The 10,721-nt window shown below is 35.1% G+C and overlaps 1 protein-coding gene across 1 annotated transcript in view; it reads right to left on the reverse strand.

Annotated features, from left to right (window-relative positions):
- TRIQK (triple QxxK/R motif containing) overlaps nucleotides 1–10,472 on the reverse strand; it is a 75,029-nt gene extending 64,557 nt beyond the window's left edge. Inside the window, exon 1 of the mRNA XM_081952804.1 lies at nucleotides 10,399–10,472. The gene's annotated coding sequence lies outside the window, so the exon portion shown is untranslated. The remainder of the gene's footprint in view (nucleotides 1–10,398) is intronic.
- Between the last annotated feature and the right edge of the window lie 249 nt (nucleotides 10,473–10,721).

Consider the following 10,721-nt stretch of genomic DNA (forward strand, 5'->3'; position numbering starts at 1 on the left):
TGAAAATACGATCTAGCAAAAATTGAATAGGACAAATTCCTGAAGCTACAATTAGTCTTCTATATAACTTTTTACCTCCAGAGGGATTATTTATATTTTTTAGCTTCCTTAGAAAATGAAAATCAGATTTGTTAATGGTTATGTATTTGGACATTTTACTTTAACCTTTAACTAAAAAGATTCCAGAGTGGTTTACTTAGATTCGTAGTAAGATGATTCCTGCCTTTAGATATACAGTCTAAAATGGTGAAACAAAGAGAAAAGGAAAGAAACGAGCTCTGGCACCAGTTCTTATATATATATATACAGTTTAATACAGTCAGTTTCAGAGAAACTTGCTATAAATGTAAGAGTGGAACTGCAATTAGAGAAATGCATTGTGATGTCTTTTGGATCCATAGTAATTATTCTATAATTATTTGCATCGTAAGCATATATTCATGATTGCACAAATGTGTGTGCATGTGTGTATATGTAAAAAAAATACTATGACTTTTATAAAGAAGGGCATGCAAAAATACATAGATTTTAAAGATGCCTGCTTTATTAGAAGAATGTTTTTCTTTTTCCATTTTTATAGCTCTTTGTCTTTTAACTCATTTACTAACCACACAAGTAATGGTATAAAGACTATCTTTGTTTCTGTAAGTTTTAATCACATATATTTCAAGGAGTCAAGCAGAGTGTTCAAATAATGCATTTTAAAGGCCAGTATGACACTATGCAGTTGTATGTGATGAGGAGATGCTACATTTACTTTGAGAGAGAAAGAAAGGGAGAAATCTGTATTTCATTTGTTACACTACTAACTTCACTTTAGGTAATTGCATTCAGCTTTATTATTGCCCAGAGCAATAACTGATTGTTAGTTATTGAAGTCTGAAATGATTTTCTCATCTCCCAGGGGAATCTGGAGATTTACATTGTGCACAGCAGTAACTAATAGATATAATCTGGTCATAATGTAGCCAAAGAATGTGTTATTTACTTATTGAGAACATAGATGTTGAGCGTTCTAACATTTCCTCATGAAGTGGGGCAGATTTTATTTATTATATTTGAGCATCGTGCATGTTTTTTCCCCTTTATTTTGTTTTGTTTCTTTAAAAATAGATTTAACAGGTTTTCTACTGTTGAAAGTAGTTGATACTTAATTCGGTTTTTCTGTACTTGGGAGAAAGTTCCACTGCACTCTGTGGGTCTTGCAGGTTTCAATCTGAGGATATCAAAAGAGAAAAAAGCCAAGGAGGAGGAGCCAACGTCCCAATGGTACGGACGTGCGGTCTCGATGTTCCGAGACTGCCGCCAATATTTTTGCCGCTGGGTGGTCCAATCGGACCTAAACCGTCCCGAAGAGATGATGAACAGGAAGACCACGTCTTGCTGATCTCAGGGACCCCGCAAAGTCCCTGATCGATCCAAGAGAAGGCCTTCAAGCTGGCGACAAAAGGAAGCCTAGGTTGATGAAGTTGGGATGGCTCCGGAACGGAAGGAAACGGAAAGAGAAAGTGTGTCCATATGGTGAGGAATCCTTTCTGTTTTGAAAAAGACTGCCCCAAAAATCTTCTGTTTTTATGCTAAATTAAATTATTAAGCAGAAGAAGTAATCGGCAGAATTGATCTACATTGGATTGTTTTGGTTAGTATGCTTTTTTTTCCCTTTTGTAATTACACTTTGTGGATTGAAGTGCTCGCAACTTTTTTTCTCTCTCCTCTTCTTAAAGTGAACAGACTGGTTTTTCTTCTTTGACTTTTTCCTGCTTTATTTTTTAACTTAAGGATTAAAATCTCCTTCTCTACTCTAACAAAAATCTTTTATTATTTGTTATTAAACTCCATTTAAGAACTTTGTTTCCCCTAAACCTGAGACAACATCAGAGAGTGAAAGGAAGCAATACTTTCGCTCGGAGGCTAGAGGCTAGAGTTTCTGAAACCACACATTCATTCCTGTTTCTCCTTTGATTTCACTGGCTTTGTACTTCAAAGTTTCGAAATTAAAAGTGATAAGAGCCAAGGGCACAAAATGTTTACACAGCTGTCCTTTGAGAGCCTTATAAGCACTGGGAGAGGGGGAAAAACGGAACCTCTTGTGAAGATTACAAATGATTTTGTGTTTAAGATGTGTGTGTGTGTGTGTTTGTGTGTGTGTGTGTGTGTGTGTTGAAAGCTAGAGTGGCAGTAATTTACAATTTGGCAACATGGATCAATTTTCAGAAGAGGAAACTTTAACTTTGAAAAAGATTTGGGACGGAATTCAAAATTTATTGGAGGTAACTGGGAGAATTGAGAAGAAGATAGAATTTATACTAGAAAAAAATGATGGAGATGGAGTCCCAAAAATTGAAGAGAAAAATGAATACAGAGATAAGAAAACTAATGATTTGATTTGTGGAGTGAAAATGGTTGAAAGCTAAAAAATGGGAGTATGGAAAAGGGAATTTGATGGACTGGAGCTCTACCCCAAATCTCAAGGCACAGAAGAAGTAGAAAGAGAAAAAATGATGGTTTTAAGGAGAGAAATCTTATTAGAAGCACGACTGACAATCAAAGATAAATTAATTAAAGTAGCAAATGGAGGGCGCCGAAATTACCTGAGAGATGCAACAAGTAACAAGGTGCGGAGAGATGTCTATAAAAACTTTACCAAGGAAATAAACAGAAGATTAACTCCACAAATGGCAAAAGAAATAAGACGATATGCCTTCTGGAAAGATACAGGTTAATATATGAAAGTTGCTAATAAAAAAGTAGCTAAGTTTGGCGATTAGTAAGTAGGAATTTAGTAATTTTTAGATTGCTTTGTTAAATAGTTGATAATGGTAACAAGATACATATTTATGTTGGCTGGAGATAAGGAAGTTGAATAGAAGTAATAAATGATTTTGTTAACAAATATTAATGATAATAATAATGAAATGATAAGAGATATAGTTAATCACACACACACACACACACACACACATATATATATATATACACATACATACATACATACATACATACATACATACATACATACATACATACATACAGTGACGTGTGGTCAGTAGAGGCAAGGGAGGCAGGGCCTCACCTCTCTTCATGGAATAATAGTATATAATATTATATACTATATATATATAATATTATATACATCCGTCCGGCCGTGCCCGGAAGCTGCGGAGGAAGAAATGTTGTCGGCGCCTCCGGATGACGAACCAGTCACTTGCTTTCGTCATCGGGAGGCCGATAACATTTCTGCCTCCGCAGCTCCCGGGCGCAACCGGACGAAGGTAGCCAGAATGGCGCCGAAGCAGTCCGGCGGGCGAACGAGCGAGCGAGCAAGGCAGCGAGATCTTCGGTCACTCGTCCACCGGACTGCCTCGGCGCCATTCTGGCTACCTTCGTCCGGCCGCGCCCGGGAGCTGTGGAGGCAGAAATGTTATCGGCCTCCTGATGACGAAAGCAAGCGACTAGTTCGTCATCCGGAGGCACCGACAACATTTCTGCCTCTGCAGCTCCCAGGCGCGGATGGACGGAGGTAGCCAGAATGGCACCGAAGCAGTCCGGCGAGCGAGCGAGCGACGCAGCCTGATCTTCGGTCGCTTCCAGAGCCGGAGTGGGATGGAGCAGCCACCGCCTTGGAAGTGAGTCGCGCGGACGGAGCTTTGGGGCTGAGGAGAGAGGCAGGGACGGAGGGAGTGGGGGGAGAGGAGCCGCCCCCCTCACCCCCCAGGCAATGGGGAAAGCTTTCCCGAAATGGGGGGGTGGGTATCGCGGGAAATAAAAAGGGCGTGTGCTGGGGGGGGACGAAGGAGGCTTTGGCGTGCCTTAGAGGCGGGCGGGCAAGCAACGAAAGGAGCAGCGAGGGCGGGCGGTGGCTGCAGGCGGCAAGGCTTGAGCGGGGTGAAAGGGACTGGTGCCGGTGGAGGAAGCAATGCTACGCTGCGGTCCCCTTAATGTTCACTCAGGAAGGCGGAGAATGAGACCACGTGTGCTGCACACGTGGTCCCATTCCCCGCCTTCCTGATGACGTCACCAGCCTCCCCAGCCATAACCCTCACCGCACGTCACTGCATACATACATACATACTGATTCAATATAAGGAATTTGGATATAAATTGCAAACAGTGACATGGAAAAAAGGCTTGGAAATTTTGTTAATTAATTCTTATTTTGAATATGTTATAAAGGTGTAATGTTATTGGATATATGAAAGTTGATAAAAAATTAACTAAATCTTATAATTAGTAAGTAGTAATTTAGTAATTTTTAGATTGTTATGTTAAATAAATAATTGATAAGGGCAATAAGGTACACATATGTGTTGGCTTGATTAGAAGAAAGTGGATATAAATAATAAAGGATTTTCGTAAATGATTTTGTTAACAAATATTAATCACAACAATAATAATGAAATGATAAGAGATGTAGTTGTGTGTGTGTGTGTGTGTGTGTATTTGTGTTACAACCCCTGGTATGCTCAAATATGGGAGGAAGCTCACTACTCCCTCCTTCTGTCCTTCGGCTCATCACAGAAAACCATCCAGGCAGAAAACCATATTTTTATTTTTAATGTTGCCTTTTTATATTTGTGTTGTATTTGTGCTGATAAACAGTCTCCCTTTATTTATTTATCAGCACAAATACAACACACACACACACACACACACATATATATATATGTATGTATGTATGTATGTATGTATGTATGTACGTACGTACATACGTGCGTACTGGTTTAACAAGGAATTTGGATTTAAATTGCAAACTGATTTGGGAAAAAAGGTTTAGAAATTTTGTTAATTAATTCTTATTTTGAATATGTTATAAAGATGTAATGTGATTGGATATATGAAAGTTGATAACAAAATATTAACTAAGTTTTATAATTAGTAAGTAGTAATTTAGTAACTTTTAGATTGTTATGTTAAATTAGTAATTGATAAGGGCAATAAGGTACACATATGTGTTGGTTTGATGAGAAGAAAATGGATATAAACAGTAATGGATCTTCTGTTAACCAATATTAATTATAACAACTAATAATGGAATGATAAGGATAAGGGATACAGATAATTATATAGTGCATATATGTATGTATGTATGTATGTGTGTGTGTGTGTGTGTGTACACTACCATAACAAAAGGAACACAAATTGTAAACAGTGATTTGTGGGGGAAAAGGGCTTAAAAACTTTGTCAACTAATCTTTATTTAGAATATGTTATAAAGGCTCAAGGCTATTGGATAGTTTTGTAATAATTAATGAAATGCCATCAGTTGGTTGTGGATTATTTTAGGCAAAATGACACTAAAATAACTTCAGTCAAATGAGAACTATGCTATGTTGATAGTAAGACTCATCTTTGACATTTGATATGAATATAAGTAATGACTGTGGAAGAGATGCACTAAAGCTAATTGTAACCAATTGACACACTTTCTACAAGATGTAATGTAAGATGATAATTTTTTTTGGTGGTGTTTGTTTAATAAAAAATAAAAATTTCTTGCAAAAAGAAAAAGAGAGAGAAAAGCCAAGAATTGTTCTCTACCGTTCCAGAGTGTAGGTACAGATTAATTAAGAAAAAAAATCAAAGTAACAGATTTCATAGCACTTTGAACAATGCAACAATGCAATCAATTGTCAAAATGGTGTGGGTTGCCTTCAGTGTATATGTTCAAGCAGAGACTAGAAAGCCATTTACCAGGAATGTTTTAATTTGTTTCCTAAACTGGGAAATCAATTTAATTCAGTGGCCTAAATAATATTCTGTTGTTTTATAATAATAATAAGCCTGTCTCCTATGTTTCTATTAAAATTAGTGCTTCCCCATAACCAAGTTAAAGTTATATCCATCAGCCTTTCAGCAACCAGAAAAGTCAGCATCAATTGTGATGACCCGATTGTTATCTTGACTCTGTTACAGTAATAAAGGCTGTAAATCAAGATATTTCCCCATATTCTTTTCCACTCCCACCAACCATAACCTATTAATGAGAAAATAACTATTAACCCCTCTCCCTAAAATGAAGTGGAACAGTGAAGAGCTATTTTAGATTGGCACTTAGAATGACAAGTGTCCAATTAATAGGTGACAGAAAATAAGAGGAGGTTCAGGGCAGAGTGAAAGGGACTTCTCCTTGTTATCAGTCTGTTGTCCATACCTCTTATGTATCATTAGAACTATTTCTGAACTTGAATATCCATGGAAAGGATGATACAAGAGAGATCTGTTCTGATGCTTCTGCCTGACACAATTCTTTGCAAGGGAATAGCAGTCCTGTATTGACCAAGGACTTCTGACATTATGGCTAGTATATAAAAATTGTCAGGAAATAACTACAGAGAGCATATATGTAAAAATTAAGTAGTTGAGATTGGTGTGTGCTTGCAATCATCACAATGGCACCTAGTGTTACTGCCAAAATTAACTCAATTACAAAGATATAAAGAGCCATTTGGGAATTTTTCCAGCAAAAGCCCCTGAAGATATCAAGTGTCCAGCTTCTCCTGCAGCCAGAACAAAATTATTCCATAAAGCAATGTCTACCAATCCAAGCACTGTAAAGTATGCTAGATCCTGTCTGTTCCAAAAAGTGTGTTGGATAAACACTATGATAAAGGCAGATCAGCTGAAGGCCCCTTTTAAGCTACTTCTGTTATGGAAAGGGGCTGAGACAAAGGGACTGATATGAAAATGTGGCATTGCATTCTAATAAAAAACAACAACAGTGAGCGTGATGCTTAAACAAATAAATACCAGAAGTTGGCAAATAAAGCCCTTCTAGTACAGTCATTTTACTTAAACAAGTTTTTTTCCCCTTCAGCCTTCATTAATTTTTTATTATGTTGTTAATCCGTTCCTTTTGGCATTATTGTGGAACCCAATCTTTTGTCAATACTATGGAAATTTATGTCTACTCTTCACCTAACAGCTAATGAGTATTACAACTTGTTTGTACGCAAAGATATAACTGCAGAAAGAAAAGTATATATATATATGAGCATAAAAAAGCATTTAATTAAGTACAGGAAAGCTAAATTATGACAGGAAAGATATTCAAAACTTCAGAATTACACATCTTAAAAATTCGGCTTTTTAAAAAATGAAAATATTTCATATTAATAAAAATAGATTTAGAAGCAGGAAATGCAGCACTATGTCAAAACTGTCAGATAGATAGATAGATAGATAGATAGATGATAGATAGATAGATAGATAGATAGATAGATAGATGATAGATAGATGATAGATAGATAGATAGATAGATATGTATTTGTGTTACAACCCCTGGTATGCCTAAATATGGGAGGAAGGTCACTACTCCCTCTTTCTGTCCTTCGGCTCATCACAGAAGACCATGCAGGCAGAAAACCATTTTATTTTTATTTTAAATGTTGCCTTTTTATATTTGTGTTGTCATTTATTTATCAGTACAAATACAACATATTATATATATATATATGTTATATATTATATATATATATATATATATATATATATATATATATATATATATATATATATATATATATATATATATATATATATATATATATGTTGTATTTGTACTGATAAATAAATGACAACACAAATATAAAAAGGCAACATTTAAAATAAAAATAAAATGGTTTTCTGCCTGCATGGTCTTCTGTGATGAGCCGAAGGACAGAAAGAGGGAGTAGTGACCTTCCTCCCATATTTAGGCATACCAGGGGTTGTAACACAAATACATATCTATCTATCTATCTATCTATCTATCTATCTATCTATCTATCTATCTATCTATCTATCTATCATCTATCTATCTGACAGTTTTGACATAGTGCTGCATTTCCTGCTTCTAAATCTATTTTTATTAATATGAAATATTTTCATTTTTTAAAAAGCCGAATTTTTAAGATGTGTAATTCTGAAGTTTTGAATATCTTTCCTGTCATAATTTAGCTTTCCTGTACTTAATTAAATGCTTTTTTATGCTCATACAACAAACTACATTCACTAGCAATGTAATCTAGGAGTCAGTTGACCAAAGTAGTTCAAAGTAGTCCACTAACTTCAGATGAAGTCACCTAAATCAAACCGGGACGGCTCCAGCAGCTAATGTGACACATTATTCCATGATGGACTGCAGATAATGTGCACTAAAACTGTCATGTATTGCACTCAAGTTGTATATCATATTAGTCCACTCTTCAAAACCCACTCATGCCATTGATACAGAGGACAGTGTTTTTTTTTTAAATAGAAGAAGAGTGCAGGTTAAATTAAAATCTCTTCTTTTCCCTGGAGCATTGTCCATCTCTTCTTTCACATTCATCTTTTCACTAATCTTTCTGCTTCTTCAGTTGTGTCGTGCGCTCCTGAAACCGCAGAACTTGAAACATGCCAAAAGAAATCATATAAAATATCCTTCTCTACCTTGGTATTCTCTAGATGTGTTGGGAGTATCATTCCCCAAATTCTAGGAAGTTCCAAAGAATGGTATTTCAGTCTACCAACATTGCATCTTCAAATTGCCATCCAGCAAGTGCTGTCATACTTTTGATCTAACAATACTTCTCAGATTTACTCAGATATTTCTCTCATAAATAATATTTTTCATATACAACACCACTTTTAGATACCATGATCCAAATGGAATTGAGTCAGAGATACTAGTTTTGTTGTCTTCTTGCAATTCATTGAATCATTTGAGCTTGTTCCCCGCCCCCCAGAAGTTTTCTTCTAAATTCATGCATCAAACAACATATTTATTTTGAGCTCTGGATTAATAAATATGAGGCATGTCAGTCCTTAAATTTAGGGGGCCCATTTCATCTGATTTGTTAGCTACATAATTTACTCTGAAATTTGAAGTCCATTCTATTTTTATCAAGTTGATTTCCTATCTAAAGAGTAAGAATAACATTCTGTTATATATCAGTGAGCCAACTTTAATTTAATAAATATTTATTTATTAAATTTATATGTTGTCCATCTCCCCGTCAAGTGATTATTCGTTTAGAACTTCCAGTTTCAACTTTAACAAAATGAGACTAAAGTATGCCCAGTTTTGTACTATTAGTGACTTAACTTAATGCACTGGATTAGATCCAAAGTCGAGCTATTGCATCAATAGGATTTAAGTTAGCCTTTATCCAACCTATAATTCTGAAGCCTGTTTACCATGCAAATGGTCACTATAAAAATACTTTTCCTGACATTGGTTATTTACTTAATTGTCTTTGTAGACTAAATATGCATTAGTCAATTCTGACAGTACTGTAAATAATTTATATATTGCATTACATAATTTAGATTGCAGTATCATTAGAGAAATCTAAAGCTCTTCAAAATCAGTTTTTAAAATGAATTCTTCCATTGCTGTTAAAGATGCCTAAAATCCAAATCAGACCCAATTCATTAATATAATATTCCTCAATATAAGACATCTGAGTTATAAAGGGTACATTATTATTTGCAAAAATATTAGGATTTCAACAACAGTTAAAATGGCTTTACATATAGCGAGATCCTACTTTTAAATAAAGACAACTACCTTATTATTATTTAAATTACCTTTTTATTAAAGTATATCTCTGTTACATATAGCTAGAAATTGGTGTTTTCATCTGATGGGTTCCAGGTAGAGAAGACTGCCTTATATGACATCCAAAAAGTATGGGGAATCAAAATATTTAAATCAAGCTAATCTATTATTCCCCATAAGATACTAACTAAAGAGGTTTAGAACAATAGCCTGAAATTATATGATCATTTCAAACAGAAACATTTTTTTAAAAAAATGCAACCAAACAGAGGAACATTCCATTGAATTGCTTCATTAATTTAGCCATTTTAATATACAACATGTATATTAAATACATTTTAATATGCAGTATGTACAATGATTATAAATGAATGAATGAATGAAGAAAGAAAGAAAAAGAAAGAAAGAAAAGAAAAAGAAAGAAAGAAAGAAAGAAAGAAAGAAAGAAAGAAAGAAAGAAAGAAAGAAAGAAAGTAAGTAAGTAAGTAAGTTTGTTTTAGTGGCTAAGGTACTAAGCTAAAAAACAGGAGACTGTGAGTTCTAGTCCTGCTTTAGCCATAAAGCCGAACTTACCTGGAAAGTAGGAGGAAGGTATAAAGCAGCCCAATACAGTTGGGATAAAGCTTTGCAAGCTATTTGAGATATGTGAAGGGTGCAAAAAAACAAAAAATGCCCAACTTGACCAAGCATGGCCAGTACCAAATAAAATCAAAAGTGTTTTCATTTTCAACAATTCTGTATAATAATGCTTCCAGTTCCAGAGCATTGTGACATTTGTTTTAGCTTTGTGCTGTGTGTGTGTGTGTGTGTGTGTGTGTGTGTGTGTGTGTGTGTGTGGTGTCTGTGTGTGTGTGTAAATGAAACAATACATAAGTTACCTTTCACCATTTCTCCTCAGCCATGTTGGGACAGAAGACTGATGTATTAATAGCTTCTATTTAATTGCCTAATTCTGGAAAAAAATGTTAAGAAAATACACTTTATTTTGTTATTTTCTAATATATAAAGTGTAGAGGGAATTTCTCCCTCAGAATCCTTAATGAATTACTAACTGACCTAGTCAGCTGCTGGAGACCAACCAAAACAATATTTTCCTGTGAAATAAGGGTTTTTATTTTTGTTTCCTTCATACAAAATTGCCTGTAGTTTTTATTATTGCAAGAACTGGCCCCACTGAACTTAGCACAGAGTTGAAGGTCTC

The sequence above is a fragment of the Natrix helvetica genome (assembly GCF_964273705.1).
Source record: "Natrix helvetica genome assembly, chromosome: 4".
Classification (NCBI taxonomy): domain Eukaryota; kingdom Metazoa; phylum Chordata; class Lepidosauria; order Squamata; family Natricidae; genus Natrix; species Natrix helvetica.